Genomic DNA, 20,563 nt, shown 5'->3' with positions numbered 1-20,563 from the left:
TTACCTTACAGACTGTGGCTCTGACTGTCACTGCACTTCATACTACACACAGCTCGTGTTTTGCAGGCAGCAGAATATGAAATCCAGAATGATTGATACCAGAGTATAGAGTCTAGCCTGGCATGACTTTGCGAACTCCTAGCTGAAGAGGGAAGTCTTCCGTGAGCTTCTGGGTGGGACGGGAACAGACGTACCCCCAAATGACAGTGCAGCAGCAGACCATTCACAAAACAGGAGCAAGACTAAGCATCAGTTTGCATCAACTGTAGAAGTATACCTGAGACTGTCTTTCCAGCAACCACTGCAATCTGGGCGGGATGGTCTTTCGGCCAGTGGGTTACTGTTCTGCCAGTCAAATTCCAAGTGAACAAACATTTAGAAACCCTGCTCTCTGGGGCGCCTGGGTGGCTCAGTCAGTTGGGCGTCCGACTTCAGCTCAGTCATGATGAGTGAGTTCGAGCCCCACGTCAAGCTCTGTGCTGACAGCTCAGAGCCTGGAGCCTGCTTCAGATTCTGTCTGCCTCTCTCTCTACCCCTCCGCCACTCATGCTCTGTCTCTCTCTCTCTCTCTCTCTCGCCTTCAAAAATAAACACACGTTAAAAATATTTTTTAATAAAATAAAATAAAAATAGAAACTCTGTTCTCTGCAAGAGAATTTAGAAATCCGGAATAAGGGCCATGATATAATGGCTGAAAAATGAAATCTATCCCTCACCACCACTTTTTAAGGTGTATTTAATAATTCAATTCATCCCCTTTAAAAGGGTAAATTTAGCACTGTTGGATAGTTTAGGATAAGTGTGTCTGACGGGCATGTAAAAGCCCCATGACATTCTACATGATAGCCCTCTAACACCAACAGACCTCAAATCTAAACTGAGACACTGTTGGAGAAGATGGAAAATTGAGTTCAATCCTAACTTGGTTTTTGATCCTTCGAGAACACTGAACGCACTGTATCAACTAACATATACAATCTTCTGACATCTCAGTGGCCTGTATTTCCTTTCTAGAAATCGGCTGGCAAAGTCCACTGTGCCTTCCAGCTTCCCTTTAATAAAGAAAGTAAAATAACTACTCGGAATGTTATTTATGATTGGGTCTGGGGGTGATAGTTGCCAGATGTGAGATATTTCATGTAAACTATTAAAAGATAAAGATCCCTGAAGTTGCATTTCTACAAAGCAGAGATAGAAACCAAAGGGTCAGAACAAACACTGCAGCTTCCATAATGTGTAACACTAAACTCAGTTCAGCAACCCTCTGTGCCTGGACCTGAACTAGGCACTGGAGGTGAAAATAGGCTTAGAATGCAGCAAAGGGCTGAGGCAACATGGTATAAATAGGGGATATGCCAACAGTGCTAGCAGGCAACGGCACTACAGGAGCCCCGAGAAAGAGGTGGGATTATTGCCTTTTGGAAAAGCTTGAGGAGGCTCACAGCAGAGGTAAGCCTTGAACGAGGCTTGGATGGATGAATACGATTTTGCTGCGGATCTACGGAGAAGATGGGAGAAAGGGCACTCCAGGCAGAAAATAGCATTGGCAAAACATTAGAAGAGAATGCATAGCTACCCTTGAGTGTATGGGGCAACGTTCTATTCAGAGAAAGAAAAAAGTATGCCACCTGAACCCTTCCAGGATGTTGTTCTGAGAAGTATATTAATTTCAGATGTAAAACCATTTTCTTTGTGTACAAGTAAATACAGTAATTGAAGTGACAGAATAGACATGTAGAATTTATTATCTGAAAGAAAATCTAATCAATTGGTATTTCATTTGGAAAAGTTGATGAAATATTAGGGAGAGAGTGGCCTTTTAATCTTTGATTTTTAGATTCGGAGAGAGAGCTTAATTTTCAGTGACAAGGTCACTACTAGTTGAATGGTCTCCTTTTGCTTCCCACAGAAATGATGGTTCTCTCGTTCTTGAATTATTTATTAAAATCAGGCTTCCATAGTCAGAGTTTATTTAAACACTTTTTTTTTGTAGATCAGCAAATTAAAATCATGTTACCTTTGTTATTTCTACCAGTTCAGAAAGGGTATTAGAGTTCTTATGTGATATTAAACATTAATTTCATGAAAGTGTTATTGGTATGTAACAAAATCCTCTCTTTTCAATCCGTGCTAATTAATATTCAATGCAATAAGTACACATGTATTTAATACTATTATCATCAAGGAAGGGCAGAGGGTTCAAGTCATTGCAAAGGACAATGTGGGTATATTTTATCTCTTGCTAATTAGCAAAATTAGATGAGCTTCTGGAAGATTATTTGAAAGCAAAGGTTTGCCAAGCCTACTTTCAATAAGCAGTTTTTATGCTCCCAATAGCCTAAGACTCAACTCTTAGATGACAAAAATAAATCTTTTGGTACATCCATCATGGTTAAAGCAAGCCACTTCCAAGGTCAACTATAGGGTCAGAAACAAAAGGCATGCCAAATAGCCACATATGCAAAATCACAGACATCAGTTCATCTGAAACAAATGCTCTACCTTGCAAAAGAAAAATTATTTTGTTGTTTGCATTTATGATAATGTGCTGACGTAGCTTGATTTGGAAACATAATGAAACCTGTGTATTCTTTTGCCAATTGGATGATATCTTCTCATAGAAGTAAAAAAAACAAAACAGAAAAACAAAAAAAAAACAAAACAGCATAAAAACATTGACCTGTATCTTTGCCAAGACCTAGGGTCAGGGAGTAAACTCCATATCTCTTAGGCAATGTATATAATACAACAGACATTACATATACGCTTTATCATTATCCAGACAGTCCTTCTTTCAAAAGGATGTCTTTGCTAAATAAATGTGTTCTCATAACTGCCTTTGAGAAGTAGGCATGTGCTGATCCTGTAACCCTCTACACCTTCTTTGAAGCTCTTAAATACCACACTTCAAAAACATGTCCTATTTTAATTATATCATCCTGGTACATGAGAGATAAGGTGATTCCTCTACTTTCTGGATCAAAAGGAACAGGAGGATTAGACAGAAACAGCACATCAACTATCATATTAGCTGTCTCTAGATTACAACATTCGAACATTCTCTGTCCATGTTACAACTCTCATTTCAGTGTCTATGAGGAAGTTTCTGCACTTTGTTTGACCCGGCTGAACTTTGTCACAGTGCCTTCTCACCACCCCTGCCGAAGCAAGCCATTAAATCTTACCAACTATCTCTTTGTTGTCTCTCGTAGGTTCCCAGCCCCTCCTTCCAATCTTACCGAGCCAGTTAAGCTGCACTTTTCACCTTCTGTGTTGACATAAAATGAAGTAACTGCATTTATTTGATTATTGACTGCACATTTTGTCAACATCTCAAATTTTATAAGTCAACTAGATCGTGTTTCAAGGCAAAGTCCTAAAATTTCATAGCTCATCTCTATTTGCTTGCTTAGAGCAAAGTAACGAAATGAAAAACCCAGAACTCTAGAGAAAGTTTGTTTAGTCTTGTCATCATATAACTGAACTAAATTATTCAGCACTGTAGAAGTGTTTTAAAACATTCTATTATAGAAAAGGAAGTTATTAGTTTTGTTAAAATATACTTGAATTTGATAGGCATTTAACCAATGTCTATGAAAGTAGAGTGTGTTGGACTGAAAATTATTAGAGTCCCGAATGCGACCTGAATTCCATGTGGTGGAGAAAGCAGATGTACCAGCTGCGAAGAGGTGCCCACTTGCTAAACGAAAATGCTGGGACTAAGGCCTCGTTCCCAAGTTCAATGTCACACAAGATAGGGTCTGTCTCCTGTTCTCCACCCTCAGGGTAGAAGACAGTTGTACCTCATGCCAGAACTATAATCACCTGAGTTTTTAAAATATTTTGGGGCGCCTGGGTGGCTCAGTCGGTTAAGCATCTGACTCTTGATCTCAGCGCAGCTCATGATCACATGGTTCGTGAAACTGAGCCCAGTGTTGGACTCTGCACTGACAGTGCAGAGCCTGCTTGGGATTCTCTTTCTCCCCTCTCTCTGCACACCCCCTCCCCCGCTTGCACTCTTTCTGTCTCTCAAAATAAATAAATAAACTTTAAAAAATGAAATATTTCATGGAATATATTATGTAACCCTGTTAATGTAAACTACTAGGCTTGAGGTCATTTATATCCATCTGACTATAGAACAAGGCCCCTTCCTATGTGAAGCACTCAACTGATGCAGTTGACAGATACAGATCATTCCTTAACTGACACCCCACTCAGAATCCCCTTCTGGTGACGCTCCCCGTTCCCAGGTGAAGAAACATTATTTGACATTAGAATGGAAATATTGTGGTGAGTATGCACATGGGTTCTCTTTTAAAAAGAACACAGAAATTTAAATTTTTTTAGGTTTAAGAAACTTAAACATTTTTTTAATTGGATATTCATCTTATTAGAAGTGATTTTGTGAAAAATGACAGTGTTACCCTCCAATGATTCCTGACTTGACTTGAAGTCGGTCAGGTCAGACAGCCCAGAAATTATGCCATATGTTACATATCATTAGTGAGTAAGGGCAAGATTAGAATTTCCCTCTGATACTTCTATTTTGTAAGTTGTTTCAGTCTGTTATACAAGCAAACAGGTCCAGACCTGACAGGAAGGAGAATCATTCGGAATAAAAACTAGGTGAACAAGTTAAATCCTAACCAGTGAACAAAGCATCTGCCTACACAGAAGGTAGTATCTGGAGCCTAGAGAAGGGGCCAAAAAACAGACTTCCTACAGGGCCAGGCAGGTTAAGGAGATGATTGACTCTAGCTTCTTGGAGAGTGTGGTAAGGTAGGAGGCCATGACTGTTTCCCTTCCACAATGTGTGCACAAGGTAACCAGCATCTTTCAATGCTGCACATCTAGCCTGAATCCAGAATTCTTATGTGAGATGTCCCAATTATTAAACACTGGCCATGAAGTCTATACTATGGATATAAAACAAAACATTTCTACAGCTTCTCATTCACTACCTTTGATATGTTTCAGTGGGGCATTAAAAAGACGTTAAATACAGATCTGGTAGCAAATGATGAATGCTACCCTTCAAAAAATAACCATGAGAAGGAACTACATACTGAAAGCTGAACTGCTTAAGCTGATAAATTCAGAACCACCTTAAACCAAGGACTCCATACTTGTCCTCATCCTAAAATATCAACAAGCACCAGCTAAGTCAAGGGCCACGTTCTTTGCTGGAATCTGAAGAAAGACTTAATCCTGACCGTCATGGACCGTCATGCATTTGCAGTCAAATGGATGAACTTGCTTATAAATCTAGCATCCATTGAGTGATTTCCTGCCTTAGAGAACTTCAGGTTACAAAGGATACCCATCCATTTCTTACCTTCCCCCAGGCCTACTTCCACTTTACATTCATTATAGTTCCATAACTAGAGACTTAAGATAATTGTCTGTCACTTGCAGTGTTCTATCCATCCTTTTCAGAAGAACTCTGATAAAAATCCTGGTAGATATTTAAAGGTAACACAACATAAGGAAATGCATCAACTCTACCCGTGAACTCCTTTTAAGATTCTTCAATGTCTTGTCACATAAACTGCTGCCTCCCAAAATAATATCCTTTATTTTCCCTCTTCCTTTGAAGAGAGCAGCAATGTATCCAACAAGAAACTGATGTTTCTGATGGGGCACATGGGTGGCTCAGTCGGTCAAGCGTCTGACTCTTGATTTCAGCTCAGGTCATGATCTCACAGTTTTGTGAGTTCAAGCCCCACATGGGACTCCACGCTGACAGTGCAGAGCTTGCTTGGGATTCTCTCTCTCACTCTCTCTCTGCCCCTCCCCTGCTCATGCTCTCTCTCTCTCTCCCTCAAAATAAATAAATAAAAACTTTTTCAAAAATTATATTTCTGAGACCATGATGGTCATGTGAAATTAAACGTGAACTAATTAAATTAAATGTCAAATTACAATGTGAAATGTAAGCAGATATAGTTGTGTGGGACTTCCAAAAAAGGTTGTATGAGTCTTTTGCCTTTTCCTACTTCTTCTTCGTCCCTGTAGATTTGATAGCTGGAGCTCTGGTGGCCATACTATGACTCTAAGAAAACTTTGAGAATGAAAGTCACCAACTCTGAGGATGATGAGGCAGAAAGACTGAAAGAATTTGGGTCACTAATGTCTTCATGGGATTGCTGCACCAGCCCAGCCCCACTTACTTTCATCAAGTAGCCATAAAAACTGTGAATATAGGAAAACATGGCTAACAAATGGTTTATTAACGCTGTATTGCAAAACATGACACGTTCTATTTGTTATGATGTGTTCGATTAGCAAAACTTTTCCGGATACATGGGAAACTGTTAAAAGTGCTACTACTCATTCATTCCATAACCTTTTTTTTTATATCTTCTATATGCCAGACAATAAGCGCTTGAAGCTGAGTCAGAAAAGATGTCTATCTATAAGAATCAATTAAAAACTAGACAAGTAAGCAAAAAATTACCATACAGCATGGCAAGTGCCAGGATGAAAAGTATTTACAAAAGTTCATGTGAGCCCAAAAAGGAATATCTAAATCTATTATAGGAGTCAAGACTTCTTCAAGAAGGGAAGAGTAGGTGGAATTTTTAAGAGTAAATAGGAATTACTGAATAAAGGGTAAAAGCACTGCAAACAGAGGAAAAGAATGTGCTTAGAGGTCACTTAACCATTACTTGAAAGCAACGTAATCACACCTAGTACAAGCCCATGACTAACTTAAAAGAACAGCAAGCACTTTCCCGGCAGAACTCCTATAAAAAAAGACCACTAAATATGGTCATAACTCTGTGTCTAAAAGACTAGACAAGAGTAAATGATGATTCAATAAACTACTAATAATTGACAGCCATGACTGATTCCATGAAAATATGTATTGACATCTGAAATGATTGAGCAAAATAAATTTTCTTTCTTATTTCTTTTTTTTTTAATGTTTATTTATTTTTGAGACAGAGAGAGACAGCGCATGAACGGGGGAGGGTCAGAGAGAGAGAGAGAGACACACACATAGAATCTGAAACAGGCTCCAGGCTCCGAGCTGTCAGCAAAGAGCCCGACGCAGGGCTCGAACTCATGGACCAGGAGATCATGACCTGAGCTGAAGTCGGAAGCTCAACTGACTGAGCCACCCAGGCGCCCCTCTTTCTTATTTCTATAAAGTCTGAAGACAAAGAATACATTGATTCTTGATTTCAATGTTTTCAAAATAATAAAAGAAACATAATCTATAGAAAAGAAATTTCATATAAGGAAAATAAGTGGCATATCCATTTAAGTAACATCTTCCATTATAAAAACATTTTACTAAACTCATAATAATAAAGCCTTCATTTCATTATTTTGCCTATATACACAGACTCTAAATTTATATTAAACTATATGCCTATGCCTACATTCCCAAGTAATATCACAATAGAGGGCAACTGTGGTGCTCAATTACTTATATAGTTGCAGCTAAAGTATAAATTTGCTAAATTGCAAAGTGGGTAAATTTTAGATCATGATTTTGGTTATGATGCCATCACAAATGGTAACACTTCCGCTTCTTACTGTACAATGACAATAATTACTACCCAACCAATCTTATCATTTTTCATACATATTATGGTCCAGGTATTATACAAACATCTTAAATATATAATGCATTTAATCTTTTCACCACTACCAGCAAGATAAAGATATTAATCCCATTTTGCAAATGAGACAAATGAGGCTTACAAAGGTTAAGCAAATTGTCACTGACCACACAGCTAGTACGGAGGGAAGGCCATCTACACATATTTGTGACTTCAAGCTCCCAGCCTGACCACTTACTGACTGTGTGGGTTTGGATCTCACTGAACCTTGGTTTTCTCATCTAAAAGTTGGGAGCAGACATCATACCTACCTAAGAGAACGGCTTTGAATGTAAAATCCAATACTGTACATAAAAATACTTATAAAATATACATAGCCATAAAAGTATGAACCATCATCCCCCCTGAAAAGGTGATAAAAGGATCTGCATAATAAAAACTTGAAGACAGGATATATCTACAAAAATAACTTCCAGTAAATGATAACAGAAGACAGGGATAGTTCGCTGCAAGTGTTTCTTACAGTTTTACAAGTGTCATAACACACTGGAAAATGATAGAGACCTTAAAAATATCACTTATCTCAAGTCCCACTTAAGACTGATCTCAAAATACATAGGATGGACCACATAAATTGACCCTACTATAAAATTCAAAGAGCTTGCTAGATTCATCTTTTTTTTATTTTAATCTTTTAAAAGCATGTTTAGATTATATTCATTTGATTTTAGCGAAGCTTTTCTCTAAAATAAATTGCCTATACATGCACACACTAACACATGTGGAATTCCTTTTCTGTAATCCTCAAAGAGGCTTTTGATTCTTCTTCTGATTCACCAAAGAGTCAGTGAGGAAGTGCGATGCGTACCGGGATTTGGACGGCTCCAGAGTCACTGCGTACATTTACATAGAAACCAGATGGTTGTGGAAAATGTTTCTTTTTCATAAAAAAAAAAAAAAAAAAATAGAGGTATTCCTGTGGACTCTTATCCTCAAATGGATAAAAAGTGCAAATGATAGGTGAACTAAAGAGAAGTGGCATCCAAAATAATCAAGCAGCTCATTGCATCTCAGCCACATATCCCACGGGGCAACTCCTAAGAACGTAACATTTTACCAGGACCTAGGAAGTTGCAGGGGAGGGTCTGGGGTGTCTGTTACTCAGGGAAAGAGAGTGAAGAAGGAAAAGGGGAAACTTGGTCAAAATCTTTTATGCCCCTTGGTCTTTGAAGGCTTAATTTTTTTTTCCTCCCTAAAAAAACTAACTACAAGTTTATAATATGGGATGTTTAAGGGACTTCACTTTTTAATCTTGCAATATTAATTCCCTAAAGCTTTGAACTGACAGGCAGCTCACTGTAAATGAGCCAGAACAAGAGTCAGAGCCAGAATTTTTGTTGTACCATGACAAAAAATGTGTTATTAGTGCTCAGTGATTAATGAGCATACAAGAGGAAGGGATATAACAAGTATAAGGTTGTCTTGGTGTGTGCATGACTTGCACAATATCAGGGCAAAATACAATCGACTTCACTACGTTCTCATGTAGACACAGATACACATTTCGTATAGAATATCTGTACCATACGGGGCATTTCATTTGATATTTCATTCACATGTAGCATTCAAAAAAATACTACAAAAATTTGAATAGAACCCCATACATGTGTGAAATGACACATACGCACAGTAAACCCTGTTTACTAATTAACATATTTATTGGTTACCTATACTGTATTCCACTCTTGTCTTAAGTCATTCAGGTTCAGTACCTAGTCATGAGTTAATTTCACTGGCAAAGCAAATTAACCAAATCTATGGTAACCCATGCATGCAATCACAGAGCATAAATTTAGTCAGAAATGCCATTAAAATTCAAACTACTGGGAAGAAAAAATAAGTTTGGCATTGAGGAAAAAAAAACCTTTTTTAACAAAAGAAAAATGCATTTGAAAAACATAATGTTCTAACAAAAGCATAGCATCCCATTTTATGAAATTTAAATTAACATTTTCTTTCTTTATGCCCGGCCACTGAAAATATTCAGAAAAACTTAAGGACCTGCTCACAGATTATACATGTTTATGAAGCACAAATCTAATGTTCATCAGGCTCGGTTGAAGCAGAAAAAAAAGAAAGGCTAGAGAAAGTTAGGCAGGATAGGGAGGAGACGGAGGGACAAGAGACACAAAAGGGTAATCCATCAACCACATGGACTGCTCTGACTGCTCTGTGTCAAAGCTGCAAACAGCTGGGATATGCCAAGCCAACAGGAAAAGCAGCCCTGATATTTTAGGAATTAAATGAATTATAAGATAAATAACAGGACAATGACATAGCAATTGCCCACAACAGACATTAGGGGAAAGGGGGAATTTTCATTTGATTTGATCAGTGGCTTAGCTAAAACCCCTCCGGCTACTTGATCTCTTCTTATTTGAAAGGCTGGATCCTAAAAATAAACAGACCTAGCACCACCCCACTACCCCAACTGATGAAAAGTAATTCACTGATTAAATAAAAGTTTAAAGAATGTTGTTTTCCCATACTACATATAGACACAAACTTGTAAATTGGGGGGAGGGGGTATTATGATAATATAATATTTTAGAAATAACTGTGGCAGGTAAAGAAAAATCAAAGTCAAATAAACAAACAAATAAGCAAACACACTATTTTTGTTTTCACTATTTGGGAAAAAGAAGAACTACACGATGATTATGATTCCCCACCATTTTTCTTTTCACTACTTGTCTTTTCTTTCCTTCATTTCTTTCCTTCCTTTTCTTTTCTTCCTTCCTTCCTTGCTTTCTTTCTTGTTTTTAAAACCTAAAAGCAAACCCAGTCAGTAGCAATTTCATTTACTCTTGAGGCCTATCTCTGAACTTCACATCTGAGTGTTTTTCAATTTGTATTAAACACTTTCTTAAAAAAAAAAAAAACTTTCTAGAAATAAATGTACAAATTTTTGCTGGCTCTTTCATGCTTTCTCATAGGATTAAATCTATAAAGAATTAGTATACTGGCTTTATCTAATCCTAATTTATTCAATTTGCACAACTATTTTTAGTTACTCGTTTGGACTTTATTGGACTTTACTGCTGCTCAAAGGGAAATTGTACATCAAAAGGTAATATATTTAAGCACTCTATCTTTGTTGATGAACTAATTGGGTTAAATTTAACAGATATGTGAAATAAGGTAAAACAATTGACACTATTAAGGTCATTTCATCTATAAAAATGTTCTCAAAGTTAGAATCTTCTGGAAACTTTAGTAAGTACTGGTACCTAGACCCCACCTCCCAAGACTCTGATTTTCTTATCAGGATTGGCCTTGGAAACTGGAAGTTCTTTAAACTCCCAGTTGATTGCAATGTATAACCTCTGGAACCACAGGTGGAGAACACTGGTTGATAGGAGAGAGGAAGCCATTCACTGCAAGGGAGAAAGGGGTGAGGCCATGGAGGACGCTGATGGGAAGACAAACATTTTCAACTCATCTATGACCTTCAAAAATTATTGAATTAATTGAGCGGGTAGTAGGGCAGGAGGATGGAAGGAAATGGCAGGAAAATAATGACAAGTATCCCTTGAAGCGAAATGGCCTCTGAAAGTAGAGTGTAAGGAGCCATCTAATGGAGAATATTCAGCTCTTCAGCTATGGCAAGTGAAGCCATCGGCATCTATCTTTGGAATTTAATCACATAACTAACCGCATTTATTTAGACTTCCCTTCCTCAACCTGTACTTTCTCAAATAGAGGTAACAGAGAGTTCAAGAAGGGGGAAATGGTATTGCAATTCTAAGAGGGCTCAGTTCTGCTGGCCTGTGACAAATAAGAAAGGAATGGCTCCACCAGTTTATACAAGACACAGTGATTTTTTTCAAGGGTCTGTCTTTTCCTGTGCTTGGGTGGTGATCATTCTATTCTTCACTATGAACATGAATTCTGCCTACTACTGGATTGGACCAGAAGACCAAAATTGGCCACAAAACAGAACTACTCATACACATCAGACAAACCACATGAGGGGGGGGGGGGGAAAAAGAGAGAGATAAAACAGGCACCAAAGAAATTGTGCTAGTAAGAAGCTCAGAACTATTTGATGAGAGCTCAGTAATTTGATGATGTGGACTAACTTCATTTTAAGTTGGGAAAGATGGCATTTTTCTGCATCCCCTGTGCTACTTTTCCTCAGGACAATCTTCTTCGGTCCTTTCTCTGAAACAGAATACAACTCTGTCCTCTCTTGTTGGCCCTCACTGCTCCTTCAGCATGCCAAAAACTGAGGTGAGCTCAACATGGGCTGGAAGCTTGGGGAAGAAGCTTTATAAAATGGGAAAAGCTTGTTCCAGTAAAAGCAGACGAGACATCAGAATATCCTGTAAGTGTGACCTTCAATATTAGCACTTAAATGTACAGTCGGGATTCATGCAGTAAAAGAAGGTGACTTAAGAACTCTACAGTTGGTATAACTGGAAATTTTTATTAATTTTTGTTATGATGTGTTTGGATAGTCTCATTATTTATGTTTCCTTTATTTGTTTTAATCCAAAGTAATGTAAAATTATTGGAAGGAAAGAAGTTTAATTGTCCATTTTATTGATAATTCATGATGGCATTGGATTCATTATTATATTATATATCATATATGTATGTATAATTAATTTATTTTTTAATAAATTCATTTTCATTAAACTATGATTTCACATGACCTTAATGCATTTATAACAAAAAAATTTAATTTTGTTTTCCTTATATATTATTTATTACTTAATAATTTTTAAAGAAATAAGGCACAGGCAGAATTTATGCAAAATAGATATGAGAGAATTTACTATTTCTTAGCACTTGGTTTTATCAGATTTTGAAATGGCTTTCCTGAATCCATCCTGGGTGTTACTGTTTCTAATAATCATTTTATATAAAATAGTAATTGTAACCCATCTGACCTCTTTACCCTTTTCACAGAGATGTTAAAATTCCAGTGAAATCACACACTGTTCTACGTAAGTCACAGGAAGCCATCTTTTCAAAAAATATGACAGAAAGTCTTGTAATAACATTTCCTGAGTACAATCTAGGGAGCTTTCAGGGGGACCATATGAAGTCATAGAAGCAGAGCCTCCTATAAAAAGTGAGAAATATTAATAAATACAATGTTTCTCTCTCATCAAGTAAAAGCCTACCACAAAGGACTACCTCACAACCTAGAAAGAAAATATTTAATATCTTAAAGCAATTCAAAGAAAACATAAAAAGTTATACTATTTTTATATTCATGATAAGGTTAGGCCTGGAAAAACAGTATAACTCATTTATCAGTGTTTAAATAAATATATGTTTAATACACATCAGTTGCTGACCATTTATCTTATGCTTTAAAAGATTCTCCATTGAAACATTGTATTTTTTCCGTAAAAGTTTTGTGATGTGTTTCTAGCCATTTCTGTTTATTGCTATGCAGAAGAGAATGTCCGACAGGTGATTTACTTAAATAGATGGCTGCTAGATGAGAATGAACTTTGACTCATTTAAATTAACTCCAATATTTATTGTTACAAGTTGACAATGCTCTTGAAAATGATTAAGCATGACCTCTAGAATAAACAAATTTAATAAGAAGGGCTAAAAAGAAACACAACATTGTATTTAAGAGATACCACCATTATTTTAAAATCAGGAACCCATAAAAGGTTTGACGTACAGTACAACAGACTAAAATTTTGGTTTAAAAAAAATCTCAGTGACTTTAGATATTTTTACCTAGGGAAAGTCTATTCAAGGGACTCTGCAAATGACCAGAATGATTATCCCAGAGAAAATAAAGTAGTTGAGCCTTGTTTGTAAATTTTAGTGAAATAGGAAGTGATTCTCTCTTTATATATGATTGCTTCCACAGACAGGCTTATCATCCATGGAGGGAAATTTCTCCGTAGAATCATTGTTTAATTTAGAAATTAGTTTAGTCGGCTTATAAAAGTATATGCCTAAGTGTAGCACAGGGAGAGATACAGAATGCCACCATTGGTAATGTTTAATCTCTGTATGCAATATAAAAATGTGTATTTTAAGTAAGAAGGAAATTCAGTAAGAAAAATAACTGATTTTCTTTCTACGGAAGGATATTTCTCTACCAGCACCTCTAATGACTCTCTATGATTCTCACTGGAATAAGACCTCCCAGACCAATGATTCAAAAGCACAAGCTTAGAGGGGGTTTCAATTTATTTATCAACTGCACATACACATACACGCATATGTACATCCTTTTGCTAGTTTCAGGAACACATTTATTGGTATTAATATTAGCCTCTGTCTTTTTAGCTCAAAATGTCACTATCGTAAGAAAAAAAAAAAAGGATGGCTCTAATACAAACCCCAGGGGGAGTCATTGTTGCTTGGAATGATTTCCTGTTGCGATTTCTGTGCGCCCTGTCTTGAAGAGTCATGCACACTCTTCACAGGCAAAGTTTCTGTCTTCTGTACAACCTCCACACTCTGAAGCCTTAGTCAAATACTGTGTACTCAGAAGGTGCCCAAGATGTGCTCCTGCAACTGAATCCTTGTAAGAGAGCATTGTTAAAACGGAACACTGTCCCTTGCTTGACCTCCAGCTTCCTATACAAATAGATGTGAAAAGATGTAGCTGTATGTCCAAATGCATTTTTCACCTGGTGACTAATGCTGAATATGATCTATACTCAGCCAGTACAGCAAAGTAAAGATGATATCAGCAATCCACCCTGCATGGCAGCCTATCTCTCCTTTGTGACTATTTTCAGTAGTATTTACCAAAGGAAAACAGGTTTTCAAAAAACCATTCCCTTTGTTAAGAATGCAAGAGAATTCACAGATGCTGTATATTCACAAAAGGCACCATTTTAAAACATAGAGTTTATCTGGTAGTGATATCATCAGAGGGTGCATTCAGCCAGACTGAACAACGCGGACATCTTCAATGTGCCTCATATATCCTCTTGAGATCTGGGGCTCTTAAACAAGCTCTTCCATCTGCCAGGAACCTGGCTCTCCCCATTTCTACCACCCCGCCCTTCAGTTTTGACTCATGCTTCAGGCACCAGCTAAAATTTCATTTCCTCCAAGAAGTTTCCCCGGATGCCTCATAAATGAAGCTAGGTCCTACAGCACCTCCTCCTTCTACGGTGTAATAATTATCGCCCTGTATTGTAACTGCCTGTTTGCTGGTGGGTCTCCTGGCCCCAGACAGTCATCTCTGCAGGGGTGGGCTATGTCTTGGTCCCCCTGTGCCCCACGTACCTGGGATGGCAGGCACCTCACAGATGACTACTGAATTGAGACGTAAACTTGGGCAATGAGACAAGCGAAGTAATTTATGTCAAAGAAACCTTTGTAAAGATAACACGTCTTTCCGAATTACTATAGATATTTTGGAAGTGTATCTGTGTTTAGGTGCGTGTGTGTACATGTTGGGAAGCACAAAAACTGCATGAGGAGAGGAAACGGAGAGGTTCGTGGGGTAAACCTGTCCTCTGTCCAGGGCTCAGTTCCCTCACAGGGCATTTCATTCTGCTGTTATGCCATCAACCACCTTTATGGAATCCCTGTCTCCCTCACTAGATTGCAAACTCCCGGAAGGTAGTAATTATGCCTTTTGACCATTGTCTATAGAGTTTGGGCAGACGGGGGGGGGGGGGGGGGGGGGGGGGAGCAATAGGAAAAAAGGGATGGGGAGGAAGCTCTATTTGCACATTCTCAGAGTAGAGGTTTGGAATCCTGTAAGAAGAAATCAGGAGAGATGTTTTTATGGCAGTCTCAACCATTTAGGCCATTTGTTCAGTATGATTTCCAGAAAAGACTGTATAAATAGAGTAGCTCCATGATAAATTTTGGATAAATTAAAGTAATCAAGGGAGAGAACTGAGACGATGTAGGTTGTGAGATTCATGTAACAGCTAAAATCTGGTATGTGCTCAGCCAATGCTCATTCCTCTCCCCCATGTATTTATTTGTTTTGTAGGCTATCACCTCCACCTTGCCAGCATTATATAGGGGCTCTAGGCGTTATGTGTATTCAATGCTAAATTAAGGCTCCACGCCTTGAGTTTTCAAAAGGTGCTCACCTAGGGACTTTTTAGCAATGCAAATTCTTGACCTACCCTGACCTACAGAATCAGAAACTTTTAAGGAGGGGCTCAGCCATCTGTGTTTAAACAAGTTTTCAAGGAGATTCTATGCAGCTTACATTTGGGGACCACTGCTCTACAATAATGGGGGAAACACCCATTTAAAACAGAGGCAAATAATCTGGAAGGAAGCCTGAAAGGTATGGAAATAACCACTCTACCTAATTTCTTGCTGCTAAAAGTGTGATCCCTGCACCAACATCATATCACCTGGTTGAGATGTAGGGTTTCAGGCCCCATCCCAGACCTGCGGAATCAGAAACTGCTTTTTAACAAGATCCTTAAGCGACTCATATGCACATTAAAGTATGAAACGCACTGGTCTAGTGAATACTTTCAGTAGCAGCAGATGAGCTGTGGGAGAGAAAAAAACTAAACAAGTTAAAAACTACATTTAAAAATTTTAAATGAAATCTCCAGTCTCTCTTGAACAGAGGGTTCGTGTAGAAAGTAATGGCTATTTGCTTCACCACATGAAATTTCTCTAATTAAATATTACATTATCCAATGTAAGTCAGATATTTGGTGTGGGTGTGCAGGGACCCCACAGCACCTGAACTGTGCTTTCCAACAAGAGCGTCAGATAAAAGAGTGAGAACAACCGGGCCACATTTTAAAGCCCAAGACACGTGAAATGGATCTACCGTGTATTTGTAGCTGGAACACGTAAGCACCGCAAGAGAATTTTTAAATTCTTCATCTTTTGTCCCACACTCCTACATACACACACATTTTTCACATATTTAACAAGTAATACTTTTATCACCACGATTTTGCTATTGATTGCTTCTTTAACAACAAAATGCATCACAAACAAAAATGAATGAAGCTGTCTGAGGAGAAAATTCCATAGTAGCTTTACTGTCAATGCCCATCATAAATAACCATGACATCATAGGCGCCTTATCTACGGGTTGCCGCTACTGATCGATGGCATCACTCTAGTGGTGTAAATAGCTTCTAATGTCCCATCTTCCACCTTCAAATAGGCTCTGATTATTTATGATAGCTGTTAGGTTACAAGTCTGAGCTGGGGTTTGGATTTATTTTCTACTTATAGCTGCTGTGGATTTCAAGTTAGATAGGATTATTTTTTAGTTAAGATGATGAACTGGGATAGAACTGTCATCGAGCCGGGTGCACCATCATCCCGTCTGGTTGGTGTCACCATTTGACTATGAATTCACAGGGCCAGAATGCTTTCAGGATTATCATTGTCAACCCACACATATTAAAGGATAGCAGTTAATCACCAGTTGTTACAACGTGAAAAAAAAAATGCAGAAAGCCGGATGTGGCTTTTTCCACAATTAAAATGTTTTAAAAATACCTGTAGCCTTTTGTTACTAAATCGTGAAGAGGCATATCATCTGCATTGTGTGTGTTTTGTGATAATGAAAGTGTTTCAACTTGAATGTGACAGCTAGAGATGATTTAGGAGGTAAAAGGAAATCCATCACCTCTTGGGCAAGGTATTCTTCATAATCATAAAAGAGACTGACAGGTAACTTGGGCAAGAATACATTTTTGCAGAAAGACATAGCAATGAGCTGTATCTACATGAAACAGGCAGGTGAAACAAACAAAAAAAAAATCTGCCAATTTTCCAGATGTTTTGTCAATATAATAACAAATACTTGAATCACTCACAACATTAGATCAACATAGTAAATTATCAAAAATGTTTCTGAGCTAGATCAGGATGATAGACTGTATTTTTTACTTTTTCAGATTTTTTTTAGCATTATGCAAATAAAGGATTTTTCTTCTGGTGTCCACTTTTATTAGGCTTCGGCCAATTCTTCATTCAAATTTCCTCTAAGTCTTTCCTTCTCATTGAAAAAATTGTGCTAAAAATGTAAGTTCTCAAAAAAACAAGAGGAAAAGTTTTCACCATGCAAAATAGTATGTGGTTAATACCCTATAACTATAATCTTATATCATTTTCAAGATAATTTTTAAAATAAATTCAATAGCTATGAGACTATTTAAAAATCTCAGATTTGAGTATTTATCCTGTCACGTTTTATTTCATCAGCTAACCAAGCTTCTAATGAAATGTGTATAATCTTACATATAAGATTACATATAAATATATCTAAATTGTCCACACATATATATAATCTGTTATGACAAAATTTTATTTCCCACTAAATTTTGGATTATTTTGTATGATTTTTAAATCAGATACAAAATAACTGCTCTACTTGGCATTTTTAATGGCTCTTAATCTATGTAAAAAATAACCGAAGATCAGTTTGCCCCCTTACAACATTTTACAAACATGTTAACAGTAAAAGTATATACAAACTAAAGACTGCAAAGAAAGTAAACACCTATCTGAAAATGCCTTAACGCTACCAGAGATGAAATTTTTACTCTAGCAATCTGTCTTCCCGCATTATTTATAAAATTTCACCGGATCAATTGCACATTGCTCTTATAAGGTCATCTTGAGGACTACTCTATACATTTAAACATTAAAAAAATGGAAAGACATTAGTTTTTAATGGTGATGAGGCAACTGCTTGATGATATATGCAAAATGAAAACAGAGGGATCCCTCCAATAACTGTTGCCCTATATGCATATTGTAGTAATTATTTAATGCCAGGATATTTCCCTTTCTAGACGTAGTAATTTAAATATTCGTTCCCCATATGCTTTGTGCTGTTAAAAGTCTTAAGTAAACTGAAAACCTCAGTCGAGAGAAAGTGGGAATGTGGATGCTAGGCGCTGACAATGGCTGTTTTGTCACATCCAGGCTCTGGTACTTACTCAGGAAGTGGGGATTCGTCCAGCCAGCTGATGCCAGGGGACGATGATTTATTGCCTGGTGTCCTCAGTGGCAATTGGACCCTTTCCCACTGTCACTCACAACTTGCAAAGATTGTGTCCTAAAGAAGAGGTTCCCCTCCGTTCTAAAGAGATTACAATGCTTGTCATAAAGTGTCTTTTAGCAGAGGGAAACAGCTATGAAAATGGGCAAAGAAAGGAAACAGTCAGAAGAGGAGAGAAGATGGATGTTCTGTAACCTTTTCTCAGAGACCCATTTCTTCTACTTTTTCTCCTGTCTTTAGCAGGTTTTTGTTTGGGCTGATGACAATGCGTAATAGCCTGATAAATTGATTTTGTGAGTCCTTTTTCTCACCTCTTGAGAAGACACTAACTCGTTGGGACTTCAGAGGGCTCACAGAGGCAGGAGACAACAATTAGTTTGTTGAAGATGTCAGAAAGTAGCTTCAGAGTTTTGCCAGGAGAAATCCTTACTGACAGATCAGTGCTGACAATGTTGGCAGCTGCTTGAAAAGTGCAGCAAGCAGCCCAGCATCTTAGGGCGCGAGGAGGAAGGCCGCTGCACGTGAACTCTGCACTCTGGCTCTGTCCTCGGCGCTGTGAGTTCCTTCTGACTCACCAGAATTAAAAGGGAATGTTGTGTTTAAAAAAAAAAAAAAAAAGAGTCCAAGAGCTGGGTTCTGCAAAACACATTGTTAAATACCTTCTTTAACAGCTAAAGGGATAGCAAATCAAATCTTAGCATTGCTCTTAATTTAAATTTAAATCAGTGACTAAATAAATCTCTGTAACTGTTTTCCAAACCTTGTATGTACTGCACGATTTCAAATTGACTTCTCTATATGTAAACATATATGCTGCTTGGTACTCAACTCTACCAAACATATTAATTTCAATAAATCTTTGAGGGACCAACTTGACATCTGTTAAAGAGATAAAATATTCCTAGTCTGAACATACTTAAATTAGTCAAGCATTTTGAGGTACCATCCTGGAAGTTATCAAACATTATTAACATTCAGATTTACTGCCTAAAACCTTTGCCCTAAAATTATCAAACAATTTTCAAAGTGTTGCTTTTCTACTATAAAAGAACTGAACTTTTCTAACTTACAGACATAAAATTGGCAACTTCTTGAAAATTTTGAAACTGATATAAAATCTGATTACATTTTGGGAGATGTAAATATTAGTGTTTCCTCCTTGGCATGAAAAAAAAAAATCAAAGGATAGATCCTTGCATAGCACAAAAGCACAATTTTATGTTTTGGTAGCCTGTCACTATTTACTTTTAAAGGCCCATAATTTAAAATTCTATACCCTGTGTCTATATATGTCTACGGCATATTAATTACATATATGTGATTTTATGTAAAACTAACACTTTAGACTTGGTGTTATAATATAGCAAGGAATATTTCCAAGCATTTAATCTTTCAGAACGTCTCCCCCAGATAGAGCTAAATATAAAACTTCCCTATATTTTGAAGAACGCTATATCAACCACTGAGTGTTTCTCCTAATTCTGAAAAAAGGTATGAAGTGCTCAAGTTAGATAACGGGAGGTGAAAATGGGGCAATCCTAAATATTCTAAAATGAAGAGTTCCAGGGAAAGCCCTGTGAATAAAGAAGCCTGAATTCTAGACTTTGTTTTGCCATCAACTAGCAAAGGACTTTGAGCTTCTCTGGGCTCCGATTTCCTCAAGCAGTAGAACAAAGGGTTAAGCAGGATGATCTCTCAAAGGACCATTTCACAAGACCTAAAATTATTATCATCATTTGAAACAACTGACTCGCTATGGTCCACTCATCATCAGGGAGTTTAGCCAGAATGAAGTCTCTGAAACAAAAACCATCCCCTACAAGAATGGCCAATGCCACTGCTTGAAATTTGAGAAGCAGTTATGCAGATCTGGGGACACCTGGATCTTTGATTTCTGGTCAACATTCTTTCTGTGGACTTCAGGCCCATTCACCTGTATTAAAGGAAGGATGGAAGAAGAGAGCTAAACCTCACAGGA

The 20,563-nt window shown here is 37.5% G+C and overlaps 1 protein-coding gene across 7 annotated transcripts in view; it reads right to left on the bottom strand.

Moving 5' to 3' along the window:
• Window positions 1-20,563, bottom strand: part of MECOM (MDS1 and EVI1 complex locus) — a 556,524-nt gene that overhangs the window by 230,109 nt on the left and 305,852 nt on the right. The window lies entirely within an intron of this gene.

This window comes from Panthera uncia, chromosome C2 (genome assembly GCF_023721935.1).
Source record: "Panthera uncia isolate 11264 chromosome C2, Puncia_PCG_1.0, whole genome shotgun sequence".
Lineage (NCBI taxonomy): Eukaryota > Metazoa > Chordata > Mammalia > Carnivora > Felidae > Panthera > Panthera uncia.
The sequence above is the reverse complement of the archived record's forward strand: the minus strand, read 5'-3'. Positions and strand labels throughout refer to the sequence as shown.